Genomic DNA, 26171 nt, shown 5'->3' on the forward strand with positions numbered 1-26171 from the left:
TGGTTTACCATTTCCTTCTCCATCTCATTTTACATGTGAAGAAATGGAGGCAAACAGGGTTAAGTGATTTGCCCAGGGTCACACAGGAACAAGTGTATGCAGCTGATAAAATCAAGTCCTCTTAACATCATCCTCAGCCTATAACAATATAATAATCCTGGATAGGAAAGGGGGTGCCAACTCTGTAGTAAAAACATCTAGCTTTTATTCCCATTGCTTCAAACAAAAACCTGATTGATAAATCATGTGCATTAGCTAACCAAGGTGGCAGAAAATCAGGATTAACTGGAAAATATCATTAATTAACTTAATATGTGAATTCATTGCCTTTGTTTCAAAGGGGCAAAGTTATAAATCCAGCTAAGCATGCTAAAGTTCTGAGGCATATTTAATTTCCTACCATTACCATAGCAATTCACAGCACCATGGACTTTAAGCTAGTAGAGAATAGTAGGGTCCATCCAGTCTAACTGTTCATTTTGCAGATGTGGAAATTGAGACCCAAAGAAGAAATATAACCTGTTTGAGGCCATGTAGGTGCCAAATGGCCATGCCAAGACTGACACATCAGTCCTCTGACTCCCAATTAAGATTCTGAAAGCAGGAGTTTCAGAATTTGGCACTTGGGCAATTTTCCCCCCATTCCCTCATTTTTTTATTGACTACAAAGTTAGTAAAAAGCACAAGAATTATTTTGCATGTGTAATATAGGTATCACCTGTAGTTACTGATGTCTGACTTTGGGAGGAAAGAAAGAACTGGCTTCTTTAAGGCTGGTGAAGCACAAGCTTTGACATCTACAACCAAGCTGGAAGGGCTTTCAGGAAAGGTCTAATGAAAAAGTATCTGACAGTCATATAATAAGGTTATAGATGAAAGCTGGTAAAGGACCTTGAGGCCACTGTGTTCAATTTGATGCCAACCTCTCCCTGCCAATTTTGTAGATGAGGAACTGAGAGCCAAACCAGCTACATCTGAGGGATTCATTACCAGTCTGACCACAGTGATGACTTTCTCCCAGCCGCCCACCAATTTGAAGCCAAAGAAGCTCTCTAAGTACTTTTACTAAGTTATTGGCATTAAAATATATCTCAGATGAAAGAAAATAAAAGCTAACGACAAAAGTAATTATAATAACAATAATAGCTGGCATTTGTATAATAACACTTTAAGGTTTGCAGAGTGCTTTGCAGATATGATCTGTTTTGATCCTCACAAGGACCCTGTGAGGTAGTTGTTATTATCCCCATTTTACAGATGAGACTGAGAGAATTTAAGTGAATTGCTCAGAATAACACAATAAGTATAAGACTATATTCTAATTCGAGTTTTACTGACTCCAAGTCTAACCCTCTATCTACTTACACCACTTCACTTCCTTATTTCAGACACTTGACACTCACTAGTTGTGTGATCTTAGGCAAGTCACTTAACCCCAGTTGTCTCATCCTGGGTCATCTCCAGTCATCCTGATGAATATCTGGTCACTGGATTCAGATGGCTCTGGAGGAGAAGTGAGGCTGGTGACCTGCACAGCCCTCCCTCACTCAAAACAAAGTCAAGTGCAAGTCATGTCATCATTTCTCTGATGGCATGGTCTTCTTTGGCAAGGGATGAACACACACATACAAAGTCCTTAAGGGCAGAGGTTCCATGAAACTGTAGGATCATAGGAACTTTAAAGGTCATAGAATCCAATTCCTTCATTTTACGTATGAAGAAACTGAAGCCCAAGGGAGTAGGTGAATCCTGATGCCAATTTTAAAACTCTACTATTCCACACTACTTCTCTAAAATCTCAAGGTACTAGAGTGTAACCAGTCAGGCAACAAATATTTATGATTTCCTATTTGTTAGGCATTGTGCTGGTTGCTGAAAATGCAAAGGTAAAGATGAAAGTCTCTACTCTCAATGAAGCTTACTTTCTAGAAGAAGGGATAAGATATGCACATGGTGGGAAGGATGGCAATTCATATGCATATATGCTGTATGAATCTTCCTAGTGTAGTCTATATAATAATAATAGTATTTATAGAGCCACTTCAAAAAATAGTGTCAACCTTAGGAAGTAGGTGCTTTTAATATTCCCATTTCACCGATGAGGAAGAAAACACAGACAGAGATTGAGTTGACCAGGGTCATAAGGAAATAAGTATGAGGTACAATTTGAACTCGTCTCTACTCACTCAGCCCCATAGCAGCCTGTTTCTAATCAGCTCAGCATTTCATAAAAATTTACTTTTTAAATTGACATTTATTCAGGCAGGCTTTTTTTTAAACTCACTAAGCTATTCCCCTCACTGTGATAAGGCATCCAGTGAATACTAAATCACCCTTTTATTCTCCCTCCTAAGATTCATTTAAGTGGAATATGCAATTTCAAAAAATTAATATGAGTTAAATAAATTTAGTTTTTATCATATCATCCTTTGTTCTGCCTATTGCAATTGTGATAAAATGAGATGATGTGTTCAAAAGTTCTCCGTAACAGTAGACTGTATAACTGCAAGCTGTTACGATTGTTATTGTTATTTTTCAACTGAATGTTTTAATTCCCTATAGTATGATAAAGAAGAAGAATAAATTTAAACTAAGTTCAAAACATTTCAAAGTAGTATACAAATATGGGCTAGATAAACTTTACTTTCCCATTGACTCTTTAATTGGGTAGAAGTGCAGTTTAAAAGGATTAGTTTTAATTGCAAGTGTGTTATGGTTTGAACTTCAGTGTCTTCAGTGACCAAGTCAATATCTAAATATCCTTACAAGAACTGAGTTTGGTTGGAGGAGTTCTTGGTTATGCTATTGAAAGCATTGCAGTTTAACACAAGGGCGCTTCACTGGGCCTTTTTCTTAGTATTTAACACGTCCTAGTTTTTTCTGGCTCGGGCAGCAGCCTTCAAGAGAAAGCTGAATATTAAAGACAGTCACATTATCATGGGATCTGTTGGTCTACTTTTCCTGTTTTGGGGGAGGTTTTTCCCTTTATTTTTGTTTTTTGTAGTTTACATAAAAGAAATTGTTGCACTGGAAAGCCTCTTGTGTGCAGTGAAACACTTCTTGGGAACCAAAAGTGTACAGAACCATGTCCTTGGTACTTTTAGGGCATAAGGAGACATGACTGCTGTCTCTCAAGCAGCTTGAAGTCTAATTTATAAGGCAGATAAGCATGTGCCAATTTGTGTACATTTTTAGTACAACATGAAAGAAAAGTATGAATAGACTTAAGGTAAATGAGCCAAAGGAGAGTTTGCAAAAGAAGATGACTTTGTAAAATTGATTATATTAGGATGACATAGTAGACAAATGGTTAATCTTAAAGTCAACAGGACCTGCATCCCAATTCTCCGTCTGACACATAGCCTTGGGCAAGTTATTTAAACTCTAGGTTCCAAAGTCATGATCTACGGTTGTAAGTTATGAAAGTGTTGCTGATAAACATTGGTAAAGGGGATTGCCACACTGGAAACGCTCTACATGAATTAAACAATCAATCTGAATTAAAATGATAATAACAATAACAGTAATAAAAGTTAGTGTGTTTCTCCCTTAATATGACATCCTCAAAGAGAGTTGTATAATTTAATATGACTTTAAATAGAAGCATTCATTAGTTACTTAGTTTTCATTTCCTCCAAAAATAGTTTTGGAAAATTAAAAAATAAAGAAATATTAACTGAACACGGGGATCAAAAACTTAATTTTTAAAAGTAGAAACATGTTAAATGGAATATTGAACCATTTCCCCCACATAATAGTCCCCTGCTTGTATATGTGTGTATATATACTTACATATGTATACATACATATACCCATATATAAACAAATTCATATATATTCATATATGTCCACATATTTGATTTTATACCTTATTGATATATTTTAAAATGAACCTCAGGTTGTGTACTTTTCCCCCCAATACTTGAAATTGATAGACAGTTATACATTCAATGCATTTATTATATGGTCTTGACAGTCTGACAGCTTCTATAAAGCATTTGCAGCAAATATTATTAGCCAAGTTTTACTGAAGGGAGAAACTAAGGGATGTTAATAAAAATAACAACATAAGACATAGCATCATGCATATGTAGATGAATATGCATGTGTACATATATATCTATACATATGTATATTATGCATGCATGAAATGTAAGGCAGCTAAAAGGTATTGTAGAATCAAGAAGACTTATCTTCATAAGTTCAAATCCAGCCTCAAATACTTACCTAGTTGTGTGACCCTGGGCAAGTCACTTAGCCCTTTTTGCCTCAGTTTCCTTATCAGTAAAATGAGCTGGAGAAAGAAATGGCAAGCCACTTTGCCAAGAAAACACTGAATAAAGTCATAAAGAGTTAGACACAAGTGAACAGCACAAACAAAATGATTTTTGAAGTCCTATCCTCATCTCTGAGTGCTATAGACTTTGTCTTTCTCCTTAATATCCTACTGGGAAACCAGAAACTAGTAACTTTTGGTGCATGAAGTCCAGAATCTGAGAATCTAAGAAATGGAAGGGATCTCAGAGGCGTTCTAGTTCAAAGTCTGCCTAAAATATTAATTCCTTCTAAAACTTCTTGAGAAAATTTATGAAGTAATTATGAGCTAAGTATGCACTTAGTAAATGCTTATTGATTGACTTATTCATAAGACATATGATTCTGTTTTTAGATATCCCTCATAGTAAAGGAGGTCTTCACAAAGAATAGAAAATTGCCTGCTTTTAACTTCACCCATTACTCATGTCAGAATAAAGGTGATCACTCTTCTACATAGTAGCCCTCCAAATATTTTAACACAGAGGATCCCTTCTCCCCATGTACCCCAATCCAATCCAGCCTTTTCTCCATATTATCATTTCCTTCCGTAAATCTTCATACAAGGCAAGGCTTCACAAATCCTATCAATGACCCATACCTTTTGATTAGAGCTCATACCCTCTTTCACATCCATTGGCCATTTTTTTATTCTCCTTTCCAGCTCCCTAGATGATGAACTCATTCCCTGTTGCCAGGACTGTTACGATGGCATTCTAAATGGTTTTCCCACCTTCATTTTTTTTTAATTCATCCTGTACAGTATTGTAGCAAGCACCTTAGCACACCAAGGATGGCCTCCTAGCATAGGTTCTTTGATATGCTTTAATAAAAGAAAGACAGCTTTAAAGGGCTCAGCAATCTTACTGTAATTACAGAAAGAAGTGAGTATAGAAAATACAAGCAGAGAATAGCAAAAAGACCAACAGACAGGGCTCCAGCTGTCTGAACATAGCAGTATTGCTACGTATTTACAAACATCACTAGATTGAGGAGCACAGACATCTGGTAGTCGGGAGTGGGGACTCTGAACATACGGCTACTCAGAGTCTCAACGAAGAAATCTAAAGATTCTTCTCATGAGAGAAACCCCCCCACACACACAAAGGAAAATACCAACTCAGAGTATATATATATTCTTCTCAGAGCCAGAAGGCATCACAGCCCTCTTGACTCAGTGCCCAGTCACCTTAGTACCAAAAGGTAGGGAAGCCTTCCTGTAAGCAAGCCTCCCCCTCAGCAAGCTCCTCCTTAGGCAAGTCCCTCCCACAATGGGCTCCAAATGAGGACCATTAATGGATGGGAAGATGTTATTATGCCATTAACATTACGTACAGCCAGATTAATTTGATCATTGAAAGGGAATAAATTGTATTTTTCTTATCTATACCATTTAATGGACCCATGCTATTTGCAAAATCCAATCCAACCTCCTTAACTTATTATTTAGGGTCTTCAGAACTCTGTCCCAAATATTAACAAGTAGAATATTAGTTCTTTGATGATTCTACTGCTTGTTCTGATTTTGTCTTTGTATCTACAAGCCCAGCATAGGATTTTGCAGTCTAATATGCTTAATAGATACTGCTTAATAGATACTGAATAGTGCCACTGGGCTCTGCATTTGCAAGAAACAAAACATTTTATTCATTCTTGCAGCAAATATTTATTAAACATTTATGAAATCCTGTGCTGGATTCTGAATAGTTATGAAAATTTTTTAAATTTTGATATTATGGAGATTATGTGAAACTGATTTTTTTTGCCAGAATTTTTATTTTTAAATGTTTATGGCAAGGAGATCTCTTCTTTTCCATCCTATAGAAAAGAAACTGACATTTTGTATCATGTGTGAAAAGATCTTATTAGACCCCTATTTTTATTCACAAATAGGAAGACTTTCCTTATTCATTTTATAATTTGGGACCTCATGGTTAAGATTAAAAAACACTTTCCCTCTACCCTTTTTATGATGGTTTTCAATTTTAGTTCCCAAGCTGTAAAAGCAAGCACCCCAACATACACAGGAGGGCCTACTCTCACAGGTTCTTTGATCTACTTTTCTAAAAGTAAAGACAATTTTTGGTGGTAGGGGAAGTCAATAATCACTTTAATCAAGCATATGTATCGTTCACTTAGTTCGGGGGGAAAAAGTCAACACCTCAAACTTCAGAGAATACAGAGAAATCAAGATCAACAAACAGTGTTTCCATCTGCCTGACATAAACAATACATACATCATAGATCGACAGACAGATGCAACTGTCTGACCATACATATATAGTTACCAGAGGGAAAAGCACCAACTTCTGGGTTTTCAAAGCTGGTGTGTGTGGGGTGGAGGGGAGGAAATCCTTAGCAGCTACCCAGAGTCTTGTCTGACCAAACAAACACTTCCAATGAGTAAGCCCCAAAGTAAAGCCCTCAGAGTACTTATACATTTTTCAGAGCCAGAGGGCATCACAACCTAGAGAACCAGTGCCTCATTACCAAAAGGGATAGGCTTTCCTACAGATCTCCCCAGGCCTGTTAATGGATGGGGAAGATGTTCCCATGATGAAGCAAAATTATATTAACAATAAGCGAAAATGCATTATAAATACACAAGTCGAAGCAGTAAAATTAATCATTAGAATAACTGGTCATCTATTTGTTCTCTGTGATGACACTTTAGGTGCCTTGTTATTTTTAAAAATGACAGCTTAGAGTGTGTACCTTTCCCCCAATAGTTGAAGGTGATATCCAATTGTACCTTTCTCTCAATAGTTGAAAGTGATAATCAATTGTACCTTCATTATATGATCTTAATAGTCTCACAGCTTCTATAAGGCATTTATAGCAAATATTATTAACCAAATGTTACTGCTGAAACTAAAGAATATTAATAAAACAATAACAATGATAATAATAAAACTAAATTGTACATACAGATTTCATATTTGCAAAGAAATTTATACATATTATCTCATTTAATCCTCATAACCACCCTCTTTCAAGTCAGCATCAATATTTATTGTAAGTAATAATAGTAGTTTTTGTTTTAGTCAGTATTGTTGTAATGGACTGGAATGAATAGGGTTTGATCAATCTGTGAAGCCACTGTGAAGTTCAAATAATCAGTAACATCCCTTTAAAGACCTTCCTATTGTTTTGGATTTGTATTGGACCAATGATTTCTTTGATCTAGAGAATTCCCAATAGCAAAATTCTGTCTCTCAGTGAAAAATCAATGCCTGATTCTGCAGTTTATATTATTAAACATTGAGGGAGGGGAGCACTGAGGACTAAAATGACTTGCCCAGGGTCATACAATGAATATGTGATAAGGGGCAGAGCTTGAACTCATTTTCCTGACTCAAAGCTGGATCTCTATCCAGCATACCATGCTGCCTCTCTTTGCTAGTCTATTTAATAGTATGGACAAGAAACTAAGCTCCAGATAGTTCAAACAACTTGTATACATTTATACTACTAATCAATGGCAGTGGGGGTGAGGGGGAGACAACATGAGTGTCCCAGGTTTCTTCCCTTCGGTGTCTGCAGTCTATATAGGACACTCCTTTGTAGTCAACGTGAGAAGGGGTTGGTATGTTATTGGTCTTTTCACCAATGCTAAACATATAGATATAACAAGATCATCTGAAAACAAGAACATTTTCTCTTCTAAACTGTTATAATGTGATCATTGGTTTCGAGATTAATGCATAAAAGACAATTTAATACTTAATGTAGCTGAAATAACATTTCTTTGCAATATACTACAGCAGAAAATGAGGGGAAAAAAGAGATTAAATCATCACATGATAGCGTTCATCCTGGCTAACAAAGAAACACAAATTAAAACAACCCTAACATACACATTAATCAAGGCAGCACATGCACATAGACCCCTCCCCCGCTTAAATCCAATTCACTTGCAAGTCATGGCATCACCTTTCTGATGCCATGGTCCTCTTTGAGAATGAAGGAAAAACAAAAGCAACTTATACACAAAATATAACGTTTCCAAGGCCAAAGGAAAACAGGTGCACATACATTTTGACTGTTATAGCAAAGTAATCCAATATCTTCTTTAAAAATATCTTGCCATCATTAACCAAAATGACAGTCTTTTCGTACTCTAACCTAGCATTTCAATTCTGATAATTTATGCTAAGAATATGCATGTAGCAAATATATAGGCAATTTCATTTTTATGGGGGTTTCCAGATAGAGACTTTTATTAATGCAGTTAAGTACCTTCTTTGCCCATCCCACAGCCACTATACAAAATCCTCTTCTTGTCATTCAAAGTCCTTCATAACCTAGTCCCTTTCTATTTTTCCAGTTTTCTTTTACCTTACTCCCAGTACATGCTTTTTGATCCAGTGACACTGGTTTCAGCCTGTTCCTCCACACAACACACTCCATTTCTTAGCTTTGGGCATTATTTTCCAGCAGTCCCCCATTGCTGGAATGTGTTCCCTCCTTACCTCTGTCTAGTTGTTTTCTTGTCTTCCTTTAAATCCCAACTGAAATTTCATTTTCTACAGGAAGCTCTTGTAATGTCAATTGTGTTCCTGAGAATTAAAGATCTTCTCCACCCATTAATGAACCCGCCTATTAAGGGAATATACTCTGAGGTGAGGTTTTGTTTTGGGGCTTACTCAGTGAAAGGGTTTGTTTGGCCAGATGAGACTCTGGGTAGGACTAAGGAGCCCCCCCAATCCCCATTGAAAATCCAAATGTTGGTGCTTCTCTCTCTGGTAACTATGTAAGTATGTAATGGTCAGACAGTTGAATTTGTCTGTTCATCTGTGATATATGTATTACTTATGGTCAGACAGTTGGAAGTTTTGTAGATATTGATTGATTTCTTGATTTGTCAGAAAATAGAATTGAGTCTAGGTCTGCCTGATCAGTTCTCTTTTACCATTATAAGCTATCTCTCATCCTAAGACAGCTAAATACATACATATACTTACATACACATATATACATACATAATTTATTAAGTACTTACTATGTGCCAGTCATTGTGCTAAGCATTAGAGATACAAATACAAGTAAGAAAAAGGAATCCCTGACCTCAGGGACCTTACATTCTAGCAAGGAAAGACAGAATATAAAAGAGAGCTTGAAAAAAGTTGGAGAGGTAACATGGAAATTCTAAGACTGATAAGAAATGTCTAAATTTTTCTGTTGAAATCTACAAAGAGGAAACAGGGGAGGATGAAGCTGGATGGTTTTATGGAGATTCTGTGGTTGGATTTTTAGGAATATTCTGTCTTTGACATTAATTTATTATCATAATCATCATCTTTATCATCTTCCTATAGATGATCATCAATATTACTCTTACTTTGATTTCAGAGTGTTTTAGCCTCAAAAATGGAACAGAGGAAGATTGAGGTAGAGGGATTTTCGAGAAATAACTAGCAAAAACTTAGAAAAGGAAGAGGAAGGTAAAGGAGCACTAAGGAAAATGTCTGGGCATGTGTGAAAGAGTTTGATTGTGTTGCAATTGAATGAACTTGGTGGGATGATGAAATGCAGACAAAGGTACAAACCAGATGGTAAAGAGGACAATGGTAGGGAAGGATGCCTTACCTCAGGCAAATCTCTTTCAGAGCCAGCAGGTGGGGCTCTGGATCAAAGACGATTAAGTTGCTCTAGGACAGAGTGAGAAAGGGAAGGTATACAGCAGTAAAATGAAGGATGCTAGCAGGTTGGCTATTTTAATTTCTGTACATACATTTCAAGAAAAAAAATGATTCATTTCTGTATTATCTTCCTTGAGAAGTCTAAGCTCACTGGCCTTTTTCACTTAGCTGATGAGTTTATGCTTCTCAAAAAATTGCAGGTGTTAAAACCATTAGAGGGTACACATTATCTTAAAATTAATTTGTAAAGGCATAAAATTATATATACTTCAGGGAGGAATAATATGTCACTGTAAAATTCCACTGTTGACATTTTGCTATTTTTATAATTCATTAGTCTCTTAGTACCTAGAGCAGTTAAATCTTTTCCCTCTAAAGCAGTTAAAATAGTCTTAACAATTACTACGTAGCACATTTAGTATTTTAACACAAAAATGTGTTGGACAAGCTAACCTAAGATCTTATTTGCACTTTGCAATCTGAGAAGCTCCATAAATCATACAGAATGTGACTTCCTATTTACAGAATGTGAGTTATTTTTATTGTTTTGAAATCCCAGTGGATTGAATTTATACTATTTGCTCTTCCTCTACTTTTAGAGTAAAATGGGAAGTGGGGGGGAGAAAAGAAAAATATGAAACATAAATGTTAGCCGTTGGACTGGTGTCTTCTGGTTTGCCTCTGAGAGAGCATGAAATAGTCTACTGAGAGAGTTCAAGCATGTCACTTAACCTCTCAGTGTCCCCAGGCAACTCTGTAAGAGTGCTGAGTCTGATGCTGACCTGCATTGGAAGAGGGCCTTTGCTATCTGTAATCCCCTATATCAATGAGATCACAAGCTTATTTTTTTTTAAAGGTAGAGACTTTTTGCTCTGCAGTCATGGACTGATGTTCTTAAAAGTCCAGCTAACACTATATCTGCATTGTTCTCATCCCAGCATTTTTGGAATGAAATAAGTCTGTCCTGTCTAGCTACTTCAGGCTTTGCTGAGGGGCTCCCCAAGTCAGTGTTTGTACCACAGACTAAGTATGCCAGTTTTCTAAGGGAACCATGCTGAATGATCAACACATAGCTCACTCAATATATGCTCTCAGATATCCTGATGGGCAGTGTTGTTTCAACAATAGACAAGAGGAATATAGCAGTTTTTATCCTGTCTTCAACAATTTACACAGTGTACTGAGTCAATGATTACAGAGCAAAATGGTATCCAGAAGACATTCTCTGCTGCTTGTACCATTAAAACAAAGCACACTGCTTACAAAAGCTAGCATGGCATTCTTGTACAAGCCCAGCTCAGTTTCATGGGCTGCCTCTGATTTATATTACTTATATGACCATAGCCAAATCTTAACCTCTCAAAGTCCTGGGTAACCTTCCAAGACTCAGTTACAAATGAGTTGTTGATCTGCATCAGAGTAAGGAGTTTCAATATTTGGATTTCTAGGGAACATTGATATAATCACAGGCTCAGATTTATTTATTTTTTTTAGTGTGCATATTTCTATTCAAATATTTGTAACAAAATTTTCAGAATTCAAGTATCAAAGGAGCCAGCTATTACGAATTTAATGTGCCTCGAATTATGTCTTCTTTGTTATCATTTGCTATGCCAATTCATTTAACTGGATTTAACCCTAACCCTAACCCTAACCCACAAACAGTATCTGAATGCTAATGTATCACCTTACTACCATTTTATTCTAGGTAAAGACTCTACTATAGTCTCTAAGTATAGGTGAGTTTTCTTCCCCCAAGGAATCTAGGCATCAATCAATAAGCATTTATTTAATGCCTACTATTTGCCCTTAAGCACTCTGGTTACAGAGACAAAAATTAAATATTCCTATGTGAGCTTAAATACCCTATTAGAGCTTTAAAATCTACTCAGGTAATGCAATATGAACATTTATTCAAAAGTGCATCTGTGAGCTTACTGATTTGTGAGTTCCTTCTAAGTGATGCAGGTAGCAAATACCCCATCTTTATGTGGCTACATGGTGTCACTCTTGTCCGTGTTCTCCAAAAGTTTGTCACAAGTGGTCCACCCAAGGGCTGGTGGCCTCTCTTATTTTCCACTTACATTGTGAAAGTACTAGTGAAATATTTGGGCCATCAGCCTATAATCACTCATTCTTGTCATTAAAACAGCCCATCTTTTCTTCCTATCATACGATTCCTTGACCAGTTATTTCATTCTTCTTAGAAATTCCTCATAGGTTATATTTATTGTCTCGCTTTCAATTGACAAAAATCTATTTTCTCTGTCTCCTCCCTCTCCCTTCATGTAAAAAGAAAAAAAAATTTGTAACAAATATGTGTAATTGAGAAATATTTTTTCTACATTGGCCGTGTCCAAAAAACATACATCTGAATCTTTGCTCTGTGTTCATCACTTCACCATACAGTGCTGGCTACTCAGACCCATCACATATTTCTCCATTACATTCTGTGGGATTTGTTGTTCTTCAGTTGTTTCAATTGTGTCTGACTCTTTGTGATCTCATCTGGGGTTTTCTTGCTAGACATACTGAAGTTGTTTGCCATTTCCTTCTTTAGCTCATTTTGCAGATAAGGAAACTGAAGCAAACATGGTTAAGTGGCTTGCCCAGGTCACAAAGCTAGTAAGTGTCTGAGGCCATATTTGAACTCACATAGATAAGTCTTTCTGACTCCAAGATTGGTGTTCCATCCACTGCACCACCTAGCTGCCCATATACAAAATATATACACTATAGATGCTAGACAGTTTTCAGGAGAAAGCATTTGTAGTAGGGAGAATCTAGAAAGATTTCATTCAGAAGGTGACACTTGAACTGAGCCTTAAAGGAAACTAAGGAATTCTAAGAGACAGAAATGAGGAGACAATGCATTCTAGGCATGAAGGACAACCAATGCTAAAGTACAGAGGTGAGTGATGGAGTGTCATATCTGAGAAAAAGCAGGAACAATTAAGCCAGATCATAGAATGTGGAAAGAAGAGGAGTAGGTAATAAAGGTTATAAAGGAGACTGTGGCCCAAAAGAGGACGTTATATTTGATCCTAAAAACAATGGAAAGGCACTGTAGCTTATTGAACAGGAGTTACATTTTCATACCTGTATTTTAGGAAAAATCATTTTGTTGTGATTGGATTGGAGTAGGGAGAGACTTGAGGCAGAGAAATCATTTGTTGGATAATTACAGGAGAGAGTTCAGGGGAGAGATGATGAAAGACTGAACTAGGGTGATGGTGGACATGAAGAGAGATGTGTTGATGGATATGACAAAATTTAGTAACTAAATATGTGGAGTAAGAGTGAGATGTTGAAAATGACACTGAGGTTGCAAAACTATTTATTTGAAAGTTTGGTGGTGTCCTTGATAAAATTAAGGAAATGTGGAAGAGATATGCATTTGGAATAAAAGATGAGTTCTATTTGGGGCATGGTGAATTTGAAGTATCCATAGGAAATAAATAGTTTCAAATGACCAATAGAATACAATAGAAGTAGTACTGGAGGCTGGGAGAGAGATTTTATCTCCATAGCTGGGGTTCATCAGCGGAGAGAAGATAATAAAAGACATTGGAGTTGATGAGAGAAGGTATATAAAGGAGAGACAGAACTCTGGGATATACCTGCAGTAAAAGGGCAAAATATGAGTAGAGAACAAGCCAAGAAGATTTAAGCATAGTCAGATACATAAAGGGAAAGCCAAGAGTGAAGAATATCATGTAACTTTAGTAGGAGAAGATACTCATCATGTCAAATGCTTCAGATACTTAAAGAAGGGTAAGGATTGAGAAAACATCATTGGATTCTAAATTAAGAGATGATTGTTGACTTTGACCAGGATTGTTTCAGTTGTGTGATGGGACCAAAAATTAGACTGAGAAGGTTTATTGAGTTTAAAAAAAAAGAGGGGGAGGTACAGATACAATGAATACTGATCCAGCCCCCATTGTTTGAGTGAAAGAGGGAGGAAAGATACATTGATGATAAATGATAAATGGAGGGAATTGCAGGGACAGGTAAGGTTTGATTTGTTATTGTTGTTCTAAGACTAACAGAAACTTGAGTGTGTTTACAGGCAGCTGAGAAGGAGTCAGTATAGCAAAGGATACTGAAGATAAGACAAAGAGGGCAGCCTGCCAGAGAAAACAGGAGGTGTGGGGATTTCTGGCAAATATAGAGGGAATGGGATTATTGAGAAGGACTATATCTTTATGAGAGAGATAAAGAAGTAAAGATTGGAGGATGATGTCAAGGAGTGGTGAGAAGTAAAGACAGGGAGAAAAGGGAATCAATGGATCAGTGAATAGGTTCTATTTTCTCAGCAAAGAATGGGTTAAGGACCACAGCTGAAATAGTGCATGGAGGAATAACAAGTAAGATTTTCATATAGAAGAGGAGATTTGGAATATCCACTCTAGAAAGTGGTTTAGAGAATCTATTAATTGGGAATAAAAAAAAATGCCTCAGTGTATTGAGCATTCTGTTGAGATTAGATAATATAAATTTGTAGTAGACACACACTGCATGATCAGATGATTTCCTCCAAACCCATTCATCAGTAAGCAGAGAAGGCAGGTATTAGTAGTAATTAAGGGTTGGGGTTTTGTAAGATACAATGATATGAACTGATGGATAAGAAATGCTTGAATGGAGGAGATCATAGAGTTGACCTGGTTAACCAAAGAATTAAGACTAGGAAGTGAAAAGGGGGAAATTAGATTATTGGTCTGGGGAAAAAATGAGTAGAAAAGGACTGGGCATCAAAGTGATGATGAAGAAATAGATGAAGGAAGCTTAGCATAGGAAGAGAGGGAATAGTCAGATGTGATCAAATAAAGGAATCTGGGAGTTCTTAATGATGGAAATGGAACAATCAGGGATGATAGCAAGGTCAAGGACATCCCGGTGTGTGCCTGAGAAATGGAGGGATATGGCATGGGCTTTGAATAGACTGCGGAACTGAGAGTTTAGGGTGATAGAGAGAGTATCAATAAATGTTTTAAAATCCCTTGCTTTATGGACAGGAGTTATATTGAAGATAGACTGTAAAACTAGGAATTGAACCCCTTAGAAAGGAGACATGATATCCTGGGGACTGGCAGATAACAGGAAATGTATTTGATAATAATTTGTGTAAATTTAATATCAAAGAAGGAGAGATACCTGGTTGGTAGAAGTTGAGAAAAAGGCTGGAAATTATAATGAAGAGCAGGAGGTATTCTAAAAATCCGACAAATGTGAATGACTGATGAAGAGTTCCTTGAATTTCCGGTCAGTAGACTCCAAGAAGTTTCCTCAAAGATTTGTAAATTATGTCTAAACACACCTAATAATATTCGAAATCCAAATACTAACCTTGAGTCAAGTGTTGATCTTACTCTAAGGTACGTGTCAAACACGTACCCACAAAACTCCTGTGTGCAGCCGAAGAGATTAAAGTGTAATTGGGAATTATTTAACAAAAGAAAAATACAATAAAAACAGAGATAACATAACATTTCAAAACTAAGTCAATATGTGACCGTCAAGGTATCTCAGTGTATGGTCTAGTGGCCCCATGTCTACTTGAGTTTGCCACCAGGGATCTAAGGCGAAAACTTTTTCAAACATGACGATAACAACTGTAACAGCAACTATGTAAGAAGATTTTTGTTTGCAAGTTCCTCAATCCCATTTCAATTCAGAGACAAAAAAAAAAATGTGAGGGTTTATTTTTGACTTAGCATATTTTTGTTAGGGTGATGTTGGGATTTTTTTGGGGGGAGGTTATTGTGTGTGTGTGTGTGTGTGTGTGTGTGTGTGTGTGTGTGTGTGTGTTTAGCGTGCTTTTATCAGACTTGCCAGCACTCACAGGGAAGGAAAATACTTTGGTAAACAGAAAGTTGCATGCCTAGCTGTGGCTTTGGGCCTCTGTTTATTACAGACTGACTCTATGAATTTAGGCAAGCCATTTCACCTTGCTGACCCTTTGTTCCTTCCCCATTTGATTAGGGCTTGTGAAGAAACCAGAGCCAACGGCTTTGGCAGGGAAGTCACACAAGCCAAATCTAGACACTCATCAGAGAGTGAAATCCCTCTTCTCATTAGCTTTTCCTCTAATTCCTGTAACAAAAGCTGAGACTCCAGGACATATGGAGCTGGATTTTCTCTTCCTCTGGATATTCAAATTCTCACAGTCATTAAATAACTTCATTTTGTATTTGCCTCGTATTTGTCTTCTAAATCCACTCAAGCCTAAAGGAGGCTTTCGATGTTTTATTTGTTTATAAAAGAAATAGAAAAAAATGTGTTTGTGTGTGTATGTATATATACATATATATACGTATATATATATGTATATATACATATATATATATATATATGTGATGGGCAAAGATCAAGGAAAAGTGAATTCACTGGACACAGAATTCTGAGAACCTTATTCAAAGATCCTTATTGACTAAGTAATATAAACTATTGATACCTATTTAAAATAGGTTCCATTTTATACCTTTTGCTTGAACAGAATGTCTGCCATCTTACTTGCCGGAGTCACACTCCCGTGTCCATATTTCTTGAATGGTTCAGAATCTAAATGTTCTTTTTGGTCCTTCACAATCTGATCCGCATATCTTTCCATCCTGATTACAGATTATCCCATCTCCCCCACTTGGCAATATGACCAAACTAACCTTCTCTCTTTTCCTTACTTCTCATCCTTACTTCTCATCTCTTCATGCCATTGTGTTGACTGTTCCAAAGTCCTTGAATAGAGTCTCTTTCCTCACCTCTATTTCATAGAGACTTTCTCTTATTTAAAGATGTTACTTAAGCACTGTGTTCTATAGGAAGCCTTTCCTGGGCTGCTAATGCCTTCTTTCTCAATCTACTTTGGATTTACTCATTTGTATTTGATTATATTTATTCTGTATGTACTTGCACATATATTTACTTTCTGCCCCAATACCATGTAAGCTATTTGAGAATAGGAACATTCATATTTTGTATTTCTATTTCCAGTACTTATCACAATATCTGACACATGGTTGGTGCTTAATAAGTACTTGTTGATTATTTGCAACATCAGAATTGATTGATCCCTTAAAGTTTTGCTTGTTCCCTGTTCTGTTCACATCTCCATGACTTATATAACACTTAGAGTGTTTCAGAACTTTATGAAGTGCTTTCCAAGTATCTCGTGTTCTGCACATAACAGCTCTGGGAGGTAGGTTCTTTGCTATTCCTACTGTCAAAATTGAGGCAGGACAAAGTCAAATTACTTACCTTGGATCATACAGCTAGTAGGAGTCTGAGGTAAGGTTTGAACTCTATCTTTCTGACTGCAGGCCCAACATTCTATCCTCTGCACCACCTAGCTGCCCCCATTTGACAGTTATATTAAGTGTATCATTGAAGCACCTCCCACCAACATCAGAAGGCAAGTAAGTTCTTTCTTTTGAATGACAGTGTTGAGGCTTCCTTACAAAATGAAGAATAATATCTCAAATGCTATGACACTTTCAATGCTGGCTATTGAGATGATTAGATGGAATAATTAATTAGTCAAGCTCCAGATGGGAACCAAAATTGATCTCTGTCTACTTTTCTGCTGAAGATTCCTTTTTCTTTATAAGGACAAACTCTGCTATTCAAAAGTCCCTGTTAGAAAAATAATATAATAATGCATATGAAAAAACTTTAATGTCTTCAGAGGAAATCAACTTACAAAATTAAGAGCATTATTGATCTTAAAGTCATGACCTTTGATTTTTCTCCCTTATTTCCATGCTAATATGTTTGATAAGCCTGTCCTCTACATATGCCTGAAAACAGTGTGTAAGGCAAGTTCTTTCCCTAAGTTAATAGGGAATCGTATAGCTGTAAGATATCTCAAAGCATACCCAGACCAATGCCAAACTGAAATATGGATCTCCAAGTATTGGTAAAACAACCTTTACTTGGATACCTTCAGGGATGGAGAAGACATTATGTATTGGGGAAACCTATTTTACTTTTGGAAGGTTTAATAATACATTTTTCCTTACTGAAATTTATCTCATGTTAACATTTATTCATCAGTCCTGGTTTTTCCTGATGCAAGCATATAGAAAAGACCTAATCCATTGTTCTGCAAATAAACAGTGATACTGTCCTCTCTTTTTTTTATTAGAACTGCTCTTCTGCCTCATTGCCCCCAAAACCTCATGATATTTTTGCTTCCAAAAGATGAATTACTTCTGATGTATTTTAATGGTTAAATGCTTGAACTTAGCTTTCATATCTGTAAAATGAGATTATAGAGAGAATTCATGACTGAGGAAAAGACTGGACCCAGCAACCTCAGAAGCCATTTTCAGATCTGGAGTTCTAGGATGCAAGAGAGTAATTTGAAAGAGTCACCTTGAACATTTAGAGGTTAAGTGACTTATTTAGGGTCACAGAGCAAGTGTCAGAGACAAGAATTAAACCCATATCTTCCTAGATTTGAGGATGGTTTTCTATCCACTGAGTGAAACTGCCCCAATAGATGATTACATAATTGATAAACATATAATAAATATAAACAAAGTCCTAAATAACCAACTGGTATATGATTGCTACCTAAGTATATTTGACAGGTATACTTTGAGTCATGTTGTTGTAATTAAAATATTGAGAGGTAGAAGGGATAGTCCAGGGATGGGGAACCTGCAACCTCAAGGCCACATGTGGCCCTCCAAGTCCTCAATTTTAACTAAATTCAAACCTTACAAATCCTATTTGTTCTGTGAAGTTTGTATTCAGTCAAAGGACCACACTTGAAGACCTAGAGAGGCATATATAGCCTTAAGGCTGCAGGTTGCCTTCCAATCTAATACCATTATTTTGCAAATCAGGAAACTGAAGTCCTAGGAAGGGAAGTGTTGTGACCAAAGTCTGTCAGGTAATAAGTATCAGATTCTGGATTAGATCTAAAGCCTTTTGACTCCAAATCTAATTCTTTTTCCACCTTTGTCCATCTATAGTAACTACTGAAATGTCTGTTATTTAGACTTTCCACAAATCTGGAAACAACTGTATTTGCCATCATACTTGATTCATTCTTCCTTTTACTTCTCTGAGGTCAATAAGTGACATTTATTCTTATGCCAGTCACATCATTATGATTTATTTTCCCCATTTTTGTCTTCACAAGTTGAAGGTCAAAAGTGATTATACTGAGTGAATTCTTTGCATACTTTTGCAAACCAAGAAGATTAAAAAAAAATGTATTCCTATATTGTTTTTGACACAACAGAATCTTCTCCCCACAAAGTTCAAATAAACCTCTTTACAAAGTGTATTTCCAAAAATAGCTATTGTTTGAGTTACTAACAGAAAGAGAAAATATATACATATACATATACATGTACATATATTTGAACCTTGACTACATCCACCTAACAATGGCTCCCTTTATTTGACAAGGTTTTTCTGGGTTCTTCCTATTGACAAAGGCCATTTTTTATGCAGACATTTAAGAAATGGACTTAGTTTATGTATATCCTATCGTCCTCATTGTCAATGAATATTCATGGAAAATTGCTTTGGGTACTCAAAGGGGCAGAAATATTGCTTATAGTTAGTGCTTTCATTGGTGTGGGGGCTTCCTTCAAAAAATTTTATAAGGTAGGCACAGGTGGTCATTTTACAAATGAGAAACCAAGACTCAAGATTACAGTTTTTTAAAACAGATCGAGTCTCACACAAGTCTCTAGCTATATGGCCCTGGCCAAGACATTTAACTCCTGAAAAATTCAGTTTCTTCCTCCATTTAAGAGGGATAAGAACAGAATTTACTTCACAAGATTATTGTATAGACCAAATGACATGATATGTATAAAACACTTTGAAAACTTAAAATGCTTTATAAATATTGAGAATTCTTATTAACTCTACCTCCCCTTCTAAAATTCTATTCCAATGCATCATCCTGACATGGAAGTCAAGGGATCACGTAGACTTGATCGTGCAAAGGAAATGGCCCACTCTCCTCCACAATTTCATGAGGAAGCTAAGGCCCAAAGGCATGGCCATAGCTTCTTGAAAGTTATACCAGCAATGAATATAAACCTATCAGAGGCAGAACCAGGTGGAAAATCTTTCAAGACTCAATGAGAAACACACAATTTCCCTTTATCTAAAGACTAGCCTAGTTAAATTTAAAGAGGTTCATCATAGGAAGGAAGGTCTCTAGGTTATGTTGGTTTGGCCTTAACAATTAGTTTGGTAGAAGTGCAGAGAAAGTACATTCTGGTGACAGTCTATGCTAAGGTAAAGAGATAGGAGGAGTGTTATGTGTGAAGAACAGCTAGAAAAACTGTATGGCTAGACTGTAGAGTGCAGGAAGGACAACACTATACACTGTTTTGAGCTATTAAAGCTTAAAATTTCATTAACACTTTTGGAACATTCTGTAAAATGAGACTGAGAAAGTAGATCAGGACCAGGTTGTAAAGAGTTTTAGAAGCAAAACAGTAGTGTTCAGATTGGACTCGCTAGGCCAGCACCTCTCAGACACCCCATTTTCTGTTCCCCGCATCTTTAATCATTGGCCACATCTTTTCTCCTTTTACTCACAACATTTTTCCCAGCAGTCACTTCATCTCAACTCACACATCCACTCTCACCTAGACTATTGTAGTTGTTCCCTAACAGGTTTTACTGTTTCAAGCCTCTCCTCCTTCCAAACTATCCTTCATAAATCTGCCAAAGTGATTTTTCACTTGAAAGTGTCTAGACATGGTCCTTAAGGTCAAAAATATTTTCATAAAAATACTAGGATATTGTTTACCTATTAAAATACTCTTCACTTTTCCAGCTACATGTGTGTGAGGTCAGATTTTCTTTATATTCTTTCAGTAAAACAACATATTGCAACAGGCAGAATGCAGAAACAGATATGGGAATCCAGCTGATTTCTGTTAAGCCAGACATTAAAGAGATCCACAAATACATAAAACCATGACATTTTTCTTGCTTTTTTTGTTTTGGGAAATATATTTTCATGAAAATGTTATGTTAACAAATAATGGATTCATTTTTTAAATGAATTAAGATTTTTTTAAATGTACCGGTTTCAACTTCTAGTATAGTAAACATCGATAGATACAATCCACATAAACAAAAACTCTTTGGGTTCTTATATTAGTTTTAAGAGTATAAATGGGTCCAAAAAGTTCTAGAACCACTGCCCTAGAGAATACAGAACCACTAGATTTCATTGAGTAGAGGATATCAAGGTCAGACCTGTGGTTTAGAAAAATCTCATTGGCAGCATGGGAAGGAGAATTTGAAAAGGGGGGAGAGCTGAGAAAGTAGAAACCAGTTAGGATATGGAAATAATTTAGGTGAAAGATGATAAAGGCCTAAATTACAATAGTGGCTGTGTAAGTTGAGACAAAAAGGGAGTTGGGAAAGATGTTTGGAGGAAAGTGAGGCAAGATTTGGCAAAGTGAAGAGTAAGATCTGAAATCAAGGTTGTGGGACTGACTGACTAAAAGGATTGTGGTGCCCTTGATAGAAATAGAGCAGTTTGGAAGAGGGGTAGGCGTAAGGGAAAAGGTCCTGTTTTGAGCATAGTGAGAAAGCATATGTTGGAAATTATGGTGGCAGCCATGAAAAATGTGATTATACAGAGACTTGCCCAATAATCTAGTGTATCCCTTCTAACAACTAATCCTTTAAAGTGGCAACTGGTTTGATTTACAATAGATTTTGCAAATTTTTTTAAACCAAAAAAGATATTGAATTTCTGTTACAAGTTATATTTCAGTTAATTGGGATGACTCAGAGCTAAAGGCAAAGACTGATTGAGTTAAAATACAGCATTTGACAGAGGAGTGAGTACCATGCAGAATTCTCTTTCAGAGGTTTATTTGTGTGAAAGGGTACAAAACTGGACCCAAATGGTTTGTAACAGTTTGGCTAGAACCTAGAGTATATGAAAAGGCTTAGTATGAAATAAGACTGGAAAGGTACTTTTTATTCAGGTTGGGTGGGGGGGAGAAGTTAAATTGCCAGCTATGAAATTTGTAATTTATCCTATGCATAATCATTGCATCCTAAGATCCCAGACCTACACCCAGAAGAGACATAAGAGACCATTTAGCCCAAGTCTTTCATCTTACAGCTGAGGTCCATGATTGGCCAAGGTCACACAAGTAGAGTCAAAAATGGTATCTGAACACAGATCCTCTGATTCCAGAGCCAGTTATCTTTTGCTTATGTCATACTGCCATTGAAAGCCACAATCACAGTTTTAAAAAATAAATAAATAAAATATGGCATTCTCAAAGTTTTGATGCAGTTCTAAGCTTTGATAATGTAAAACTGCACTAAGACTTTACGAATACCTTATGTAACTATGGAGGAAAGATTGCCATCCTAGTTGAAGGAATTTCATAAGTCAGAAAAATCAACAAGCAGTTAAGAAGATGTATTTGTTGGACTCAGAAGTTCCTAGTAGCTCACTGCCCCAGAAAGTAAACTTGATTTAGTACTGTTAGGGTAAGGTGATTTGGGAGTGGGCAGAAGCATAGTCAATACATTCTCTTTAAATATTGCCCTCCTCCCCTTGGGAAAATAGCTGAGTTTGTTGGCAGCCTAATTCTGTAACCACTGGGGAGGAAGAAGACTTGGTCCCTTCGTGGTTGACTGTCTTCATGTCTAGATTTAGAGCCCATCATTAAATTCTATCTATCAATGGGACTTTAGTATGTAATTTAATTGTTTTCTATAGAGAAAGAAAAGGAAATAAGGAAGGAAGGAAAGTATGACAGAAGGAAGAAAATGAAAGGAGGTAGGGAGAAGGATAGATGGGAAGAAGGGGTAAAGGGTAGGAAAGAAGGAAGAAGGAAGGTGAGGACAGAAGGGAGGAAGGAAAGGAGAAAAGAAAGAATGGAGGGGGAAAGGAGGTAAAGAAGAAAGGAAGGAGGAGAAGGAGAGAAGGAAGAAAGGAAATGAAGAGAGAGGGAAGAGAGGAGAGAAGGAATGAGAGAGGAAAGGAGAAAAGGAAGAAAGGAAGGGAGTGATGGCAAGGAAGGAAAGAAGAGAGGGAGGAAGAATGAAAAGAGGGAAGAAAGTGGGAGAGGAAAGAAGGAAGGAAGGAAGGAAAGGAATAGTTCAATAATCTTTCTTGGTTGGTCACTGCTGTTTATTTTGGAAAAGATCAAATTTGTAATTTCAATGTTATAAAGAATTCTCTGTAAGAAAACTTTCTCTACTAATTCACTAAGAGGTTAAATTACTTGACCAAGGTCATACCACTAGTATTTGTCAGAGGAAAGATTTGCATCCACAACCGTTGAACTCCAAAGCTAGCTCTCTAGACACTACCAGACTGTCTTTCATTTCATTTTATTTTCAGAATTTTTTCATATTTTAATAAATCTTTTATCTTTGCCCCTTTATTTCAGCTTTGTAGTCATTTCTCCGTGACTTGTACTCTACCATAGAGGCCCCTTGTAAGAAAAAAGTAAATTTAAGTAAAACAATATACACACATATACATATATACATCTACATACACACATCACAGAACATGGACATTTCCTCTGTCTTTGAACTCATATACTATTACATGCCTAATGATACGGCTGGGTCAAAGGCTATGTACAGTTTTGTAACCTTTCACATGTCATTTCAAAATACTTTCCCAAAGGTTGAACAATCCACGAACAACTCTTCCAGAAGTACATGTATATCCTTTCCTTCTCACAGCCCCTACAACAATTATCAGACTAATTGTATTTGGAAAAGGAGATAATTCCTTCACTAAAAGGATCAAACGTCCATTGAGAGAATTACAGTCTTCAATAGGCTTGTGTGGGAGCTAGTTTGAAGCTAATGATTTTCCAGCACCTCCTTCAAATCCTACCATAAAAGCTAGCACCTTCTTAAAAGGATAATCCCGTAGCTATCCCATAAAATCCCATAAAATCTGCATTTTATATTTTCCAACTGAATCTTTGATAAAGCCATTTGATTGCACTTTTGCAATTCATTGTTTTCTAATTTGTAGTTTTAGCTTTTTTTTCAGTTAACAAGCAAATATTTTCTCTCTATCCCATTCATTCCCCTTTCCTCAGGGGGAAAAAACCCTTTAGAATAAACATACATAGTAAAGCAAAAACAAATTATTATATTAGTCATGTCCATAAATGTGTATCTTATTCTGAATATTTAGTCTGTAACCTTTCTGTAAAAAGATGGGTAGAATTCTTCATCATTAATCCTTGGGAATAATTAGGGATTACTGCATTATTCAGCATTACGTCTTTTGAAGTTGTTTTTTAGTGTTGTATCATATTACAAAATGTGTTCCTGGTTCTTCTCATTTCACTGTATCAGTCTCATTTCACTCTGTATCAGTGCATGCAAGTCTTCTTATGTTTCTTTGAAACTTCTCCCTTATCCTTTCTTACGTTGCACTTGGTATTTCATCACATTTCTATACCATAATTTGTTTATCCATTTTCCTATTGATGGGTGCCCTCCCTCATCCTGCTTAGTTTCAAGTTCAACTGTGTTCATCCTTCGTTGCCAAAGAAGACCATGCCATCAGAGAAATGATGATACGACTTGCACTTGATTTTGTTTTGAGGAAGGAGGGCTGTACAGGTCACCAGCCTCACTTCTCCTCCAGAGCCACCTGAATCCTGTGACCAGTTATTCATCAGGATGACTGGAAATGACCCAGGATGAGGCAGTTGGTGTTGTGAGTTGCCCAAGGTCACACAGCTAGTGAGTGTCAAGTGTCTGAGGTGAGATTTGAACTCAGGTCCTCCTGACTTCTTCACTGGTGCTCTATCCACTGCACCACCTAGCTGCCCCCTCAAGTTCAACACAAAAAGAGAAATGGTACATATAGGACCTTTTCTTCTTTCTTTTACCTCTTTGGGATATCACTGGGTCAAAGGGTATGCACAGTTTTTTAACTTAAGAGGTAGAGCTCCAAATTGGTTTCAAAATGCTTTTAGCAATTCATACTTCCCCCAAAAGTTCATCAATATTTTTGTTTTCCCTCCAGCATTTGGCAATGGTTAAAAATAGGTTGATAAGTGGATTAGATTAGGTACATAGCATAAAGAAACAAAAAAATTCCAGTAGCCTAGTGTTCAATAATCTCCAGGCACTATCGTAAAGATTCACTATTTGACAAAACTGCTATGAGAAATAGACAAAAATTTGGCAGAAATTAGGTTTAAACCAATATGGCATTTGCGATTGTAGGTGTTTTTGTTTGGTTTTGTCATGTTTGCCAAAGGTATGGATATGAGATGAATGCTCAGACTTGCTTTAATTTGATTTACCTAATTATTCAGCATTTAAAGCAGTTTTTCATATGGCTTCAAAGTTTGTATTTCTTCCCTTGAAAACTGCTTATTCATATAATTTACCATTTATTTCTTGGGGAATTATTATGAAATAGCCCTTATAACTGTGAATCCATTCCCTGTTTATATAAGAAAAGAGACCTTTATCAGAGAAACTTGCAATGGCTTTTCTCTTTTTTAATGTTTCCTCCTGAATAAATTTGTTTATACAAAAACATTTTGTAATCAAAATTATCCATTTTGTTTTCTATAATCCTCTCTATCTCTTATTTAGTTATGAACTCTTCCCCAAAGATCCCAAAAGAAATTCCTTCCATTTTCTAATTTGTTCATGGTATCACCATTGGTATCTGGGTAATGTATCTATTCGCCTGAAGTATTAGTTTAAAGCTAGTTTCCGCCAAACATCTATCCATTTCTCTTACCAGTTTTGTCAAATAGTGAATCTTTACCCTAACATCTGGAGATTATTGAATATTAGACTACTAGAATTTTTTTACTTGTTTCTTTACACTAATTATGTAATCTATTCCACTTATTAACTCCTTATTTTTAAACAATTTTGATGATCAATACTTTGTAGTATAGTTTGAGATTTGTTACTGTTAGGTTGTCTTTCCTCCCACTTTTTTTTCATTAATTTCCATAGAGGCTCTTGGCCTTTTGTTCATCTAGATAAAAATTATTATTTTTCCTTATTATACAAAATAATTCTTTGGTCACTGAATTGGTATGGAATTATTAATTTAATTTAGGTAGATGTCATTTTTGTTATATCTGCTTGGTGTTACCATAAGCAATTCAGTTTTCTCCAATTTTTAGGTCTTTTTCAAGGATTGCCTTGTAGTTCACAGTGAACTACAAGGCAATCCTTCAATGTATA

General features: G+C 36.3%; 1 protein-coding gene across 10 annotated transcripts in view; it reads left to right on the forward strand.

Moving 5' to 3' along the window:
* Positions 1-26171, forward strand: part of RIMS1 (regulating synaptic membrane exocytosis 1) — a 717070-nt gene that overhangs the window by 628718 nt on the left and 62181 nt on the right. The window lies entirely within an intron of this gene.

Source organism: Notamacropus eugenii, chromosome 2 (genome assembly GCF_028372415.1).
Source record: "Notamacropus eugenii isolate mMacEug1 chromosome 2, mMacEug1.pri_v2, whole genome shotgun sequence".
Classification (NCBI taxonomy): domain Eukaryota; kingdom Metazoa; phylum Chordata; class Mammalia; order Diprotodontia; family Macropodidae; genus Notamacropus; species Notamacropus eugenii.